The sequence below is a fragment of the Amblyomma mixtum genome, chromosome 3, assembly GCF_055824585.1.
Source record: "Amblyomma mixtum isolate Tamu chromosome 3, ASM5582458v1, whole genome shotgun sequence".
Taxonomy (NCBI): domain Eukaryota; kingdom Metazoa; phylum Arthropoda; class Arachnida; order Ixodida; family Ixodidae; genus Amblyomma; species Amblyomma mixtum.
This window is the reverse complement of record NC_143014.1, coordinates 296,061,711-296,076,799: the sequence shown is the minus strand read 5'-3', so window position 1 is coordinate 296,076,799 and position 15,089 is coordinate 296,061,711. Positions and strand designations below refer to the sequence as shown.

At 48.4% G+C, this 15,089-nt stretch overlaps 3 non-coding genes and 2 pseudogenes across 3 annotated transcripts; all 5 read right to left on the bottom strand.

The window, feature by feature from the left end:
• Window positions 1–1,013: 1,013 nt before the first annotated feature.
• Window positions 1,014–1,085, bottom strand: TRNAC-GCA (transfer RNA cysteine (anticodon GCA)). The gene has a single exon. It is a non-coding gene; the product is annotated as a tRNA-Cys (tRNA).
• A 2,759-nt stretch (window positions 1,086–3,844) lies between these two features.
• TRNAC-GCA (transfer RNA cysteine (anticodon GCA)) lies at window positions 3,845–3,916 on the bottom strand. Its single transcript has one exon. It is a non-coding gene; the product is annotated as a tRNA-Cys (tRNA).
• A 145-nt stretch (window positions 3,917–4,061) lies between these two features.
• TRNAC-GCA (transfer RNA cysteine (anticodon GCA)) lies at window positions 4,062–4,133 on the bottom strand. Its single transcript has one exon. It is a non-coding gene; the product is annotated as a tRNA-Cys (tRNA).
• Window positions 4,134–6,757: 2,624 nt separating this feature from the next.
• LOC149355279 (uncharacterized) lies at window positions 6,758–10,009 on the bottom strand (annotated as a pseudogene).
• A 913-nt stretch (window positions 10,010–10,922) lies between these two features.
• On the bottom strand, window positions 10,923–12,978 carry LOC149355278 (uncharacterized; annotated as a pseudogene).
• Window positions 12,979–15,089: the final 2,111 nt, after the last annotated feature.

Genomic DNA, 15,089 nt, shown 5'->3' with positions numbered 1-15,089 from the left:
AACCGCTTCAGTTGCCCTTTTAAAGCAGAATGTTTTTTACAGCAGAAGAAATTCACATTCGCCTAACACGTTTTAAAACACTGGTGTCAAGGAACTCCGCAAAAGGTTGCCGATACAACAGTACAGGAAGCAAATACTCCGTAAGTGCCTGAGTCATTTACCTTCTGGAGAGGCTATACAGGTAGCCTAAAGAAAAGAGCACAGTGAGGAAATTGAAGGTATCAGCAACTTCCTTCAGGAATCCCCATAATGGCCCCTCACGAGTGTGTCCAGTCGGTGCGAACAGGAAAGGCAAATGAGCACTCATTCGCCTCATAAGCACAGCTACTAAAAAAGGGTGGTTTGCCGATTTGAAAAAGAAAAAAAACGCGAAAGTAGCTGATGCACGAAGAAGTGAACAAGACCTATTCCACGAGACTCTGGAGAAAGAAATAGGTTATCGCGAAGCATGGGTTCTCGTTGGGAACGCCATAAGGAGGTAGCAAATATTCTGCGCGTGTCCTGCACTTTCTTCTTCGCACCTGCAGCACATAGGCAAGTTTTACAAATGTAGCAGACTTGAGCCCGAGCAAGCACTGACAGTTGCCTACCCAACCAACAAAGGTTTTGTCGCCTATGGAAATTATCTGTGAATCCCAGTAGGCTCCGCTGTTGCGAATTTGGTGGAGCGGAACCCCAAGGTAGCGAAGGGTCCCGCAGTCCCAGCTTATGTCGTCATAATGACTAGGCCTTGTACCCCATGGTCCAGCCAAAACCCCTTGGATTTACCTAAATTAAGAGCAGCACCTGATACCTAGCAAAACTATTCAGTCAAATTTAATTCCTCAAGCACACTAGTTTTGTCAGAGCAAAACTTATCTACACCCCCGGAAAGGAAGGCTGCCAGCTCAGCTGGTGTTATCGACACTTGGTGACGCCACTGACAAAACCAACATGCCGCGTCATACCCGTGGCCAATGTAGCGGCTGCGGAAATAAAATTAAAAAAATAAACGCCGCATATTCGCAAGCGCCAGGGGGCACCCGGGTTTGAACCGGGGACCTCTCGATCTGCAGTCGAATGCTCTACCACTGAGCTATACCCCCTTCTTTTTACTGCATTTTCACAATGGGTACAAAGAAGTAAAACATGTCAGCAACACTTGCACTGAGATTTAATTGAATCAATGCTCCCTGTACCCATTTACCGATTGTCAAACTGCGGAGGCCCAGGAGCAGATGTGCTCAAAAGGGTTAAAAGAATGCCAGTTTACCCATCTTTGAAAACTTTCTTCTTCAAACTTCACACTGGAACACTGTCGGTCAAAACATGGATGCATGATAAAGGACTCTTTGTCCCTTGGTCAACAGATTGTTTTCTATGTAAAAAACCTGATACTGAGCTATACCACCGGACTGCATGCAGGCCAGTTCAGCTGGTTCAAATGACACTTGCTGGCGCCATTGAAAAAACCAACATGCCGCGTCACACCCGTGGCCAATGTAGCGGCTGCGGATACAAGACGGTGACGAGGTATCGGCCGATAGCGTCATTATCAAGGGCGTAATCAGAGACCATTTCAGTGACTTGCTGGGTCACACGCGAAGGGCGGAGGGCAGTTTCCATAACGATTTCCTGCCGTTTATGCCAAGGCTCGACGATGAAGTCAGAATTCGTCTTGAACAGCCAATAACCGTTACAGAGCTAGAGGAAGCAATAGATCAACTGCCATTGGGTAAAGCACCCGGTCCTGATGGTTTAGGAGCCGCCTTTTACAAATATTTCAAGTCAGAAATCGCCCTAATTCTGCTGAAAGTTATTGTCGAAGCGTACGAGAAAAAGCGTACGCCATTGTCATTCACAACATCGCACACTGTACTCATACCGAAGTTTGCTGAGCCAGAAAAACGTCTGTTGGTGGGGTCTTATCGCCCGATAAGCCTCACAAACAAAGATTATAAGATATTCATGAAGGTTCTGGCAAAGCGAATTCAGGGCGTCATAACCATGCTAGTGGGGAGTCATCAAATTTGCGGTGTCAAGGGTCGGAGCATAGCCACTGATATACACATGGCGCGAAGTGTGCTTGAATGCTGCGATGCACTAGGCGACAGGGTGGCAATGATGTAGCTAGATCTCGGAAAGACCTTCGACCGTGTATCTCATGAGGTTCTGTTCAGCTTGCTAGATCAGGCTAATGTGGGCTGTGTAATAACGGAGGGCGTACGAATGGCGTACGCGAACTGCACAACGCGCGTCATTGTTAATGGGGAGCTGACTGAAAGCCTACACGTACGATCTTCAGTGAGGCAGGGATGTCCTTTGTCACCCCTATTGTTCGCAATCTATCTTGAGCCCCTTTGTCTGGCTATACTAAACTCTGAGTGTATAACTGGCTTCAGGTTACTGTCAGCGCATGTTAAAATCTTAGCTTATGCTGACGACATCGCCGTGTTCTGCTCAAGTAAACAGAGTATCTGTGAAGCCACGGCTGTTGTTGAGAGGTTTTGCAAATGCACCGGGCCGCAAATAAATTGGGAGGAGAGTTATGGATTCTAGCATGGCGACTGGGAGGAAACGCCAGACTATTACTCCCCACTTCGGTGGGCCACAACTCCGACGACGTATCTTGGAGTACCGCTGAACTCTTATAGCAACCCCGAACCATACTGGAATGAACAAGTGGCAATAGCAAAGGAAAAGGCCAGTGGGTGGCAGGGGCGACCACTATCAATGTTCTCGCGCGCCACTGTGTGTAACCGGTTCCTCATCTCCAAGATATGGTATGTCATGAATGTGTTGAGCGCCTCGCGGATCAATATTGAAAGGATCCATCGGGTTTTTGCTGTATTTATTTGGGCGTCGACATGGGAAAGAACTAGTCGAACAAACTTATTCTTGCCTGTGAAGAGAGGAGGTCTCGGTCTTGTTCATTTATTTGTACGACAAATCGTGTCCCGCTTTATGTTTCTTCGCGACCAGAACGATATTTTTCTTCGCACAGTTATGCAAGTTCGTTTATGTCGATTGCTACCAGGAGTTGTAGTATGCTCTGTTGAAAACATGCGTGGTACAGTGAGAGGTTATCTGCGTGAAGTTGTGCTTGCGTGCAGAATGTTACAAGTGCGATTTTCAATGCAGTACCTCTCCAATGTCACTAGAAAAAATCTGTATAAAGATTTAATTGAATCAATGCTCCCTGTTCCCATTTACCGATTGTCAAACTGCGGAGGCCCAGGAGCAGATGTGCTCAAAAGGGTTAAAAGAATGCCAGTTTACCCATCTTTGAAAACTTTCTTCTTCAAACTTCATACCGGAACTCTGTCGGTCAAAACATGGAAGCATGATAAAGGACTCTTGGTCCCTTGGTCAACAGATTGCTTTCTATGTAAAAACCTGAAACAATAGATCACGTTTTTTTAGATTGTTGGGATGCGGTTTTTTTCTGGGATGTGCTTCAAAGAACATTAAAGAAAGATTTACCGCTACACCCGCATGGCATCAGGTTCTTACCTGTAGGAAAACAGGACATCCCTTATGACACTGTTATGCTCCTTGGCCTCCATAGTTTATGGAAAACAAGGACACAATTCAACAATGCAGAAGTAGTGAGATCTCCACGCGAGCATTTCATTGAAGGTGTCATACGTCTGAGGGAAGTGTATGAGGCACTGCCTGATCAGCCAACTTGGTTAAATGTGTTGGATGACTTGGTTGAACTGAAAAAATTTTATCCTGCTGTGTCAGTGCAAGTGTTGCTGACAAGTTTTACTTCTTTGTACCCGTTGTGAAAATGTAATAAAGAAAAAAAAATGTAGCGGATGCGGAAATAAAAAAAAATAAACGCCGCATATTTGCAAGCGCCAGGGGGCACCCGGGTTTGAACCGGGGACCTCTCGATCTGCAGTCGAATGCTCTACCACTGAGCTATACCCCCGGACAGCATCCAGGCCACTTCAGCCGGTCCAAATGACACTTGCTTGCGCCATTGACAAAACCAACATGCCGCGTCATACCCGTGGCCAATGTAGCGGCTGGGGAAATAAGAATAAAAAAATAAACGCCGCATATTCGCAAGCGTCAGGGGGCACCCGGGTTTGAACCGGGGACCTCTAGATCTGCAGTCGAATGCTCTACCACTGAGCTATACCCCCAAACTGCATGCAGGCCAGTTCAGCTGGTTGAAATGACACTTGCTGACGCCATTGACAAAATCAACATGCTGCGTCATTCCCTTAGCCAATGGAGCGGCTGCGCAAATAATAAATAAAAATAAACGCCGCATTTATGCGAGTGCGAAGGGCCGCCCTGATTTTAACCGGGACCTCTCGATCTGCAGACAGTGGCACCTCAACACTCATAAGCAAAGAAGCATGAAAAAAGAGTCAATTCGGAGCGCATAGCTAATACATCATAACACGACCCAAAGAACTAGAAAAACAAGGCAATGAACAACACAGCACTAAGAGTGAGTACCACCCCGATTCACACTCGGTCTAGATATACAATTCTTTTAGGCGTACAATCATTCGGCAGGAATGGTCTTTAGCAGAAACAACAGATTCACAATGTCTGTCCATCATGCGTGTTTTCCAGGGGCTGCGTAACCCAATTAAAAATATCACACCTAAGAGTTCATCAACCAATGGCAGTACAATTAGATATCGTACAGAATGTAGCGTCACCCTACTGAAAAAATGCATGAGAAGTGAACGAGAATTCTAGGAGATGTATGTGTTATGAATGAGATATCTACGAGATGGGGCGATTTGTACAAGAATTCTATGATGTCTCGTAAAGCTTCTATGATGCCTCGTACAACTGTACAAGATCTCTACGTTGTCTCGTTCATATGCATTACGACTCGTACATATGAACGAGACATCTGAGAGATCTCGTTGAATTATCGCGTAAAAACTCGTAGCCGTCATACACGGTCTCGTACAGCAGACTGAACCTTGTAGGGCTCGTACGCAGCGTCGTAAAGACGTCATACAGCTGGCGTAAAATCGCACTGGCGTCATACATTGCCTTTTATTGAAGCCTATCATATAGGCCTCATCCACAAAGACCGTACAGGATCCCACTTGTCACTCCGAAGGCCTGGGTGTGCAGTTACAAAAACGTCTAATAATCGCACTGGGCATGAAAAAATAGAATGCATCGATCGATCACTTGTGCAGCTGATGTTAAGGTAACCAAACTGTGTGGGTATATGCAACACCACTAAATTCGTACCTATAGTTTGTTCGTCCTTAATCTGTTGAATGTATAATTTCACAGGCAAAATTTCACAAGAATTTCATTCAAGTTTGCGAAAGACACTGAATAAATATATAAAGTTGAAAATTATAATCAGTTAATCAGTCAAATATGGCAAGTGATCATAAAGTATTGCATTGACTCGGTCTTATTAATCATGAAAAAGATATGCGGAAAATGTGTGTTTATTACGTCTTAAAAAATCACATACATGGTAACAGTAGAAAATTTGTTTACTTACATATAAGAGAAACACATCAAATAATATTTACAGAAGACAATACATAAAATAACAATGATAACATCAAGAAGCAGATATACCCCACAGCACTGCAGAGGGACAAAAAAATTAAGGGTGCACCTTGTTGACTTACTGAAGTGCGGCGAGGCGAAACCATTAAGCGCGGTGTTTCTACTTGTGTCACTGATGTGTGGTTAAGATGTAAGCTTCGCCTCCAATAGTGGAACACGTCAGCGTCTTGCAACGTTGCCAGGGAATCCACAGAATGCCATCGCCCATTCGGCTCTACCCCTTGCTTGTCGGTAAATTAGTTTTTGAGAAAAGGAAATGTATTTGTCTGGCATATCTCGGACACCTTAACCTAGCCTAAAGGAAGGCAGGAAGATGGGAGTGAACGAGGACACCTTATTCACTAGACGTGCCTTTGTTCATTCCAAACCATCGAACTGGCATGGCGGAGTGGTTAGCGTGCTCGTCTTGCGCTGCGGAGACTCTGGCTCGATTCCCCAACTCGGCCAATTTCCTACTTGGTTTTATTTATCTTTCTGGCCTGACTAGAAAGGTTAATTAGGCTAATTGGTTAATTAACTGAACTCAGACCCTCTTACTTGGATCATCACTATACCATCCCTATAATTGGTTGCATGGTTACTAGCCAAAGTACAATTAGCCCCGTTTGAAATTCGCGCTCTGTGACGTCATGACCACTTCGACCAATTGAAAATCGTGACATTTCTTTCAACAACTCCTCCTTACAGCGATGAGGCATTAAAGGCTTCCGCCTTAAAAATCAACCTAGCTGTTATCAATGCTACAACAAAACAAACCAAAATAAGAAAAGATATTCATGATAGTGTTAGTGATGACCGAAAAAGGGAAGGGGAGCGGGTAAGTATACCCACGCACACACAATTTTTGGGGAATAAAAACGGATATATTGTGGTTACAATTCAAGTTCGCGCACTTCAAAAGGGTTCGCACTGTCTTGCACGCACGTCCGCTCAGATCGCTCGCGCACCACACACTCTCGCTGCGCTTCTTGCAGCCGACGCTGATGAGTCGACGCGCCGCACTCGCGAAAACACAAAGCATCACAAACACAAACGGCGTCCTGACGGCGCCGGGAAGAAATGGAAGAGGATAGGCAGGAGATGCGGTATGCACTCCGGACCGACCAACGCACCGAGCCACGCACACGTAAAAGAAATATTTAACTGACGGGAACATCAGTCAGCAGAAGTTGCCTGCATGCTCAAACGATTCGTAAAATGCTGTTTATCTCTTCACCGCTCGCTTGCGTGTTGAACGCCTCGGAAGCGGTATACTGTCCGCCTCAGTCCCATTCTCTTCTTCCTCAGCCGACAACTCATCGTCTTCTAGACAATCTTGAGATGTTGTCGACGTCCAGCCTTTTAGCTGCGAAACGTGAGCTGTGGTCGCAAAACGGGTGTTCTTGCCCTGATCAAGCTCGGTCACCCTGTACGTGTCTGATGGTAAAACCTGAGTGACCAACAAAGGCCCTCTGTAGTTCGGCTGAGCCTTCGTCGGCTTCCCTGTTTGTTCAGGCGTTCTGGTCATGAATACGATGTCGCCGGCACTGAAGAGACGCGCTGGGAAGTGTCTGCGGTCGTAGGCTGTCTTGCCCTTCTTCTGTTCGGCGAGAATGCGCTGACGAGCACGAGTTCGCATTTCCTTGAGATTCCCGGACTGGGCGTCGTCGCTGCTCACAATTCTTTTCAGCGCGGCGCCGTAAAAGTTCGGCTGGTATCCGTACAGCATCTCGAACGTTGTTTTCCCAGATGTCTTGTTGACGGAAGTATTGATGTCGCGCTCTGCCTTGCCAAGGTTTGCGTCCCAGTCGCGCTGGCTTGGGTCGTCCATTGAAGTCGTAAGGACCGGCAGAATGGTTCTATTCACTCTCTCCACGAGGCCGTTTGCCTGTGGGTGGCGTGTCGAGTTGAGCACATGGTGTATGGATCGCGCAGTGCAAAATTCTTCGAAGGCGCGCGACGTGAAACAACTGCCTCTATCGGTAATAATAGTTCTTGGAAGGCCCCTTTCAAGGACGAACTCTTCCAGTGCACGGAGCACATGCTTCGTTGAAGTGTCGCGTATAGCGATGAATCTCACGAATCTTGTGAGGTTGTCAATAAATACAAGTAGGTACTGGTTGCGCTTCTCGCTTGGGACGAATGGCCCCATGTGATCCATGTGTATTACCTCGAACGGTCGTTTACCTAGTGGGATCGGATGTAGAAGACCGGCTCATCTGCCGGCAGGCGCTTTGTTGTAAATACACTGGAAACACTGAGAAATATGCTTCCGGACGTAATTCCTCATTCGTGGGAACCAAAAGTTCTCTTGAAGTTAGGAGACTGTCTTGTCGACTGCGAAATGTCCCATCAAATCATGAGACTGTACCACAAATGCCTTTCTCGCGCACTTGGGTAGTACGAACTTGAACACTGTTCTTCCGTCTTGTTCGAGTTCTCTCACTAGCCTGCCTTCTCTAAGGCTGTAGCCTTTTACTTTCGCCTTCTCTTCTTTGGTACGTGCGCTCCCAGGCTTCTCCAGAACGGTTATAAGCTCTCGCAGTTCTTCATCTCCTCTCTGAAGAACATTTACTTGATCGGCGAGGTCACATGTAATACACACTTCAAACCTGTCTTCAAGCAGGTAGTCCATTTTCAGGACGGCCGTGCATCCAAGCTTGCTCAAATTGTTGGCGAAACACTACCGATACTCGTTTAGGAGGCAAAGAAGCTCACCCTTCTGTTCTGTGGTCACTGAGGGCCCCACCTCCACCTGTTGCTCCTCGAGTGGTTGGCGATCTGCTCTCACACAGAGATTCTCTGGCTCGTCCACTCAGCGATCAAGCTCTTCAGGTACACCAACAACATCGACCTCTGTTACGCGCCCGAATGGCTGTCCTTTTCTGATAACCACTTCTTGGTCTCCGCTCGTAAAAATCGGCACGGTGATTTCCCCATCTTTCATTTCAAGAAGGATTTCGTTCCCAAAGGTACCATGCAAAACCGGCCCGGAAAGGTCAGATGCCATCGACAGTGAGATCCAGTTGATCGTGTTAGCGTGCAGGACACTCTTGTCAGTAGTGTGCACACGCAATTTCAACTCATTCACCGGCTCTGAATGGCAGAATGGGCATTCTTGCTGACACCAAAAGCAGAGGCAACCACCAAGCCTTCCGTAAGCTATGTATGGCAGTTCTGTATAAGTTCTGCCCACGATTAAATCTAGTGACAAAGCATCGTCCGGGACAACAAAAATTGGAATGTTCTTGCCTGTGACGCCGTCGATTTGCAGGTCGGCGTAACACTTTCCAATCGCTCTTGCGGACGGGGTGCCTTGGCTGCCGAAACCGTAGAGCGCTGTGGAATCTTTTGTCAGCACTGCGCCGCAGCGTGCCGCCGCGCGCAAGAGGCACCCGGAGCTCCCGTTATCAATCATGCCGACGAGTTCCGTGGTCCCATTCCATGTCACTTGCTTGAGTAGAGCTCCCGGAACGATTTTCTCCTATTCGGAGTCAGTAACTGCATTGGTCTCGTTGCTTTTAGTTTTTTCAGAACAGTGACGCTGAGTGTGCCCGCTTTTTCCGCAACGTAAACATCGCATCTCACGCCTTTCGTCTGGACAGCCGCGGGAGATATGTCCGAATCGGCCGCAGTTGTAGCACTTCATCTCGCCTTTATCGTTCGTCAGGGGTGGTCTCCAGTCCTTGCTCGGCCGCTCGTAGGTGCTCTTCCGTGCAGGAAGTCTTGTTAGGCTACTCGTGGTGGCCGCGCCGAAAGGCCTCTTCTCGTGCGTACTGCCGAATCTCTGCTCCCGCTCACGATCAATGCGCTCAAACTCCATGATGTCGTGGAGGAGATCGTCGTCGTCTTCGTGGGTGCGTCCTAGTAGCATCGTACAAAGTTGTCTTGAACGTAAGCCAGTCAACACTTGCTCACAGGTGTCGAAGAAGTCGAGATTTGCCTCCCGACAGAGGCGAACCTTCGAGCGGAAGTATGCCGTCGTGCTCTCGTTGCGCTGCTGCACGCGCTCCTGCATCTTTCTCCACCTTTCTGCCGCTCGGGTCTGGCCACAGAAGGTGCGGTGGAAGTGGCATGAGAAACTTTCCCAAGACGTGGACACCTCGACGCGTGAACGCAGCCAGTCCTTGGCAGGTCCAACGAGGTGACATTTGGCCGTTTCTAACCGAAACTCTTCTGGCCAGCGGTGCAAGGTCGCCGTCATTTGGATGTTTTCGAGCCACTCCTTAGCCGATGCTGCGTCTCCACCTCCCTCGAAGTCCGCGATGTTCTTACTCAGGTCATGCATCACATGATAGCTGGGTGTTGCCGCGCTCGGAGTTCCTGATGGAAGGACGAGTCGCTCCAATAGGCTTGTCAGAAGCCGGTCCTTTTCACGCATTGCGCTCAGCAGCTCCGTCACAGTAACGCCCTCGCTCGCCCTAGCGCCATCCTGGGCGTCGCTGGTGTCCACTCCTTCTCCAGGTGTATCGCTCATGATTCGCTCTGCGCACACGCCCAAGTCACTGAATTCGCACTCGCAGTCTTCTCCGGTTCTTGTTGGCTTTGATCCCACTTCTGATATGTTAGTGATGACCAAAAAAAGGGAAGGGGGAGCGGGTAAGAATACCCACGCACACACAATTTTTGGGGAATAAAAACGGATATATTGTGGTTACAATTGAAGTTCGCGCACTTCAAATGGTTCGCACTGTCTTGCACGCACGTCCGCTCAGATCGCTCGCGCACCACACACTCTCGCTGCGCTTCTTGCCGCCGACGCTGATGAGTCGACGCGCCGCACTCGCGAAAACACAAAGCATCACAAACACAAACGGCGTCCTGACGGCGCCGGGAAGAAATGGAAGAGGATAGGCAGGAGATGCGGTATGCACTCCGGACCGACCAACGCACCGAGCCACATTCACGTGCGCGCCACTCGAGGCAGGCGATGCGGTGTGCACTCTGGACCGACCGGCGCACCGAGCCAGATTCACGTGAGCCTCTTGAGTCGAGGGGACGACTGCCGCCGTCTCGACGGGAGTAGGCGCCGGTGAGAAATTGCGTCGTACGATGGCTTACAATAGTGCATCTCTCACTGAGCAGCACTGTCCTCTAGAACCTTGACAGGTAGCTAGAGGAGCCCCATAAACACATCAAGACTCCATATATGCAGTTTGGGCTAATTACAATATACTGTTAATTAAAGCAGTGACAAGGATTTACTGCTGGATTCTCTGCAGAGCAAGTCAAACAGCAGATACAATTAAACAACAAAATAAAACGAGGTTAATATGAATGAAATGAAATCACATAAAACAAGGAACTTGCACATTCTTGCCCATTCTTGCGTGTTTTGTACAGTTTCCGCTGTTTTCATGATTGTGACTCCTTAAAACCATATTCCTCGCTTAATCACGCTCGATAATGTTCGGCAGTGTACAAACATAACATCGTCCTTCAGTCTTCATATCAATGAACAAACACGGCGTTGCAATATCTGAGGGCCTGAGCACAGCACACGTTGTAACAGGTGAGCGGACGCACTCCCTAATGTGTGGAGGAAATTCTACACCGCTCTGTTCCACAACTAACTTCTGACAAATGAGAAGAACTGTCTCAGAAGTTTCTACATCTGGTTCAAGCACATGCAGGATGTGGCGAACAAGCAAAAAATCCCCATACGAAGCCAGTACAGCAGAGGAGTCGCTTTTTTTTTTGCCTTTCTGTACTGCTCGCTGTTGATTATAGTGCCTTGGAAGCTGATTCTGTGATACTCAATTATGATGCTGATCGGCACAATCAAAGTGTTGTACACCACATGTAGCTCCTGTGGCGTCAGAGATCCCTTTACTGGTGCACCGAAGAGGCACACGTCGCCAACTCGAAGAGCTTTTTTGGTAGTCCCATTGGCCACCAAGCTAGAGCAGAAAGACATAACCTTTTCTGGCATAGAAAGCATCTGGAGTGCTAGCTCTAATTCCTGCTCAATGATTACTCTCTCTATGATTTGAGATGGGCCCCCCTTTGCAGCATTAACCATTTTTGTCACTTTACCATTGCCGCTTTCGAACGGAAAAGCTGAATGAGCCCATAGTGGTCCGAGATTTTTGACACTTGAAGTGAGGTGCAAAAGTTGATGAAGGTTGAATGTCATAAAGCGGGCCCCATACAGTTCTTCTGCTTTGGAGACATACGCTGTCAGCAGATTTTCTGAAAAAGAAAAGTCATGTAGCTATAGTAAATAAAATAATAAAAGTAAACAAATTCATGCTCATGTTTCTCTGTCACATATAAGGTGTTCAAAAGAAATATACAAAATACCTGCTCAAATGAGTTACTTAAGCTCTTTATGTAATTATGAAAAAAGCTTTCAATTTTCTTGTTGTCTTAATGCACATGAAGGCCAATGTAATCGAACAATGAACATCCATAGACTCGTGCACAATCGGCGAAATTAATTTTCAGACTTTGAAGATCGCATCTGCGTACCTAAGAAACAGGTAAATTTAAGCACCTTGTTTCACTTTCACTGCACGCATTTTATGAAAATAAAAGCATGTAGTAATCATGCTTCCTTTGGAAAAGTGGGATGGGTCCAATTTACCTGCACGCTGAAGACGTGCTGTTGATATCTCCATCATCAGCAAAGAGTAGATTCCTTCCATCAACAAAGCTGCATGTTTCCAAAATCGTGGCTGCAAAACTCCAAGCGTTACTGGGAGGCAGTAGAACAGCCGCCAGTGTTTCCATTCACTGGCCTTCCAGAAACACCGGTTAACCAGGGATCTCGGAAGCCGTGTGAAGCTGTGAGGTGGCCGGATACTCAAAAGTCTCTTGTCCAAAGTGGCTACGGTTGATGGAGTGCCTGCAAAAAATAGCGAATAATATGCACCTACGAGCAAGCCATATAATTAAGCATGAACCATTGCATTAGGAAAAACTACATTACAGCGTGCTGTAACACAAAGTACGTGCTGCTGACAGTGTCATGCGCATGTGGCATTTTAAGGTCTCGGCTTCACATAATCTGTACGTTGCATATAACATTGCTTTTTTTGATCGAAACAAAGGTGCTAATGGGGAATGGCAACGGCAAGCCAGGCGCAGTACAGCTAGGTACCAGCCTGAGAGTCGCTCCCCCCGTAAAACTGTGTATACACTGCGATACCGTAGTATCATGAAAATAGCTTGAAAAGAAATAAAACAAATGATGCTGTGATACCGTCCAATCGCGAATTGAGGTTGGTAAGTGGAATACTCACCGATGTAGAAAGGCTCATGAGAATTCGTCGAATCCAGCCAATACTCTGTCATCTGCCTGGCGACGCCAAGCAAGACACAATGCATGTACTCCACTGCCAGGCCATTGACGACATCAAAATTTTTCAAATTGATCAGAGGCGACGGCCCCTTGAGACCATTCACATGTACACCATATTCAAGGGCCCGGTCCATATCCTGAAGCACACCGGCTGCCGTCCTTGGGTTCTTTATGGTAACCTCACGGTAACACCGAGCACCTGAAATCATGCACTTGAAATTAGTTCTGGAACGAACTTTGATAAGAAAATTTGAAAGTAAAAACTGAAACAAAAAAGGTGGCGATATGCATACCGTGACACAAAATCAAGCCTTCATTGTAAACGGTTATGGCTAACAAGAGACATTAATCTATTGTTTAATTATATGGACTATTGATATTGATACATGCATTCGAAGAAGAGACAGAAGTAGTGCATGCGCTAGAAGAGGAAGAAGTTAGTTGGCTCTCTCGCACGTGCTAGAACCACTGGGTGTCCGCCGCAGGTTTTTCGTCTCTGCGCGGGTGTTCTTTTTGGCGTTGCACGCTACAGTTTGGTGGAGGTGCTGGGTACGCTTCCCGACCTGCAAACTCCGTACAGCGTCACTACGGACCTCACACCGGTTCACCAGCGACCCAGCCGCCGTCTCCGCGGAGAGTCGCCTGAATTTGGGCCCCTTCCCCCGCCAACAAGGACGACGCAGCCTCGACCGCCGAGTCCAACCGACATGGCCACTGACACCAGGACCCAGCCGCCGATCCAGCCTCTACCGTCGAGTCCAACTGCCATGGCCGCTGACACCAGGCCCCTGGCGCCGAATCATCAGCGACCTCTGGAGGCAAGGCCGCTGACGTCGGGACGTGTCAAGATCCTCCATCGCGGAACCCTCGAGCCGACGATACCCGGACAGAGAGAGGCAGCGACAGTATCAGATACGCTGCATCCGATTTGCGTGTGACAATTGATGGCACTGACATTACCGCGCTGCTCGATACCGGTGCTGATTACTCTGTTATGAGCCGTGCCTTCGCTGGAGAACTTAAGAAGGTTCTGACACCGTGGACGGGGCCCCCATTCGCACCGCTGGTGGCCACCTAATTTCCCCTGTGGGCAAGTGCACGGCTAGAGTTGGGATTAGTGGTTTTACGTACGTTGGTGAATTTGTCGTACTCCCCGAGTGTTCCAGAGACTTAATTCTGGGGATCGACTTCCTGCAGTCGAACGGCGCTGTGATTGACTTTCAGGAGGCACGTGTCACGTTCTCGACCAAACAGGCCGTGGCGCGCTTTGACTCCCGTGATCCCTGCAGCAACGCTCTGCGCATTGTCGAGAACGACGTCACGGTGCCGCCGCGGTGCAGTGTTCTGGTGCTCGTGCGGAACGACCTCTTTCACGACTACGAGGGCCTAGCGGACAGCCATAGTCCACTGCTGCTTAAGCGGGGACTTGCCGTTGCAAGAGGTCTCGTCCAACTACGTGACGGCCGCACCCACGTCCTCCTGACTAACTTTGCCAACGAATATCAGCACCTGGCCATAGGCATGGCTATTGCCTTCCTCCACGACGTTGCTGAGGTTCCAGGTTTGTGCACCGTGGGAGGACCCTCTCCGGAGTATGCTGGCCCACATCACGTTCTTCAGTCAGTCAGAATAAATCCTGCCTTGCCGTCGGTTCAGAGGGATCTTCTGTCGGCCCTCTTGGCAGAATTTGCGGACTGTTTCGCTACGTGCTCGAAGGTCGGCCGAACTCCACTCGCCAAGCATCGTATCATCACTGACGAGACTACGCGACCCGTCTGCCAGCGCCCATATCGTGTTTCCCCGGTGGAGAGAGAAGCCATTCAGAATCAGGTTGCCGAGATGCTTGCAGACGATGTCATTCAGCCGTCCACCAGTCCGTGGGCATCGCCTGTGGTTCTTGTCAAAAAGAAGGACAATACTCTGCGTTTCTGCGTGGACTACAGGAAACTTAACAGCGTGACCAAAAAGGACGTTTACCCGCTGCCCAGGATAGATGACGCGCTCGACCGATTGCGGAATGCCAGATACTTCTCGTCATTGGATCTTAAAAGCGGGTACTGGCAAATCGAAGTGGACGAGAGAGACCGGGAGAAGACGGCTTTCGTGACGCCTGACGGCCTCTATGAGTTTAAAGTGCTCCCATTTGGTCTGTGCTCAGCACCGGCCACTTTTCAACGCATGATGGACACTGTCCTCTCCGGCTTGAAATGGCAGTCCTGCCTGGTGTACCTGGACGATGTCGTTATATTTTCGC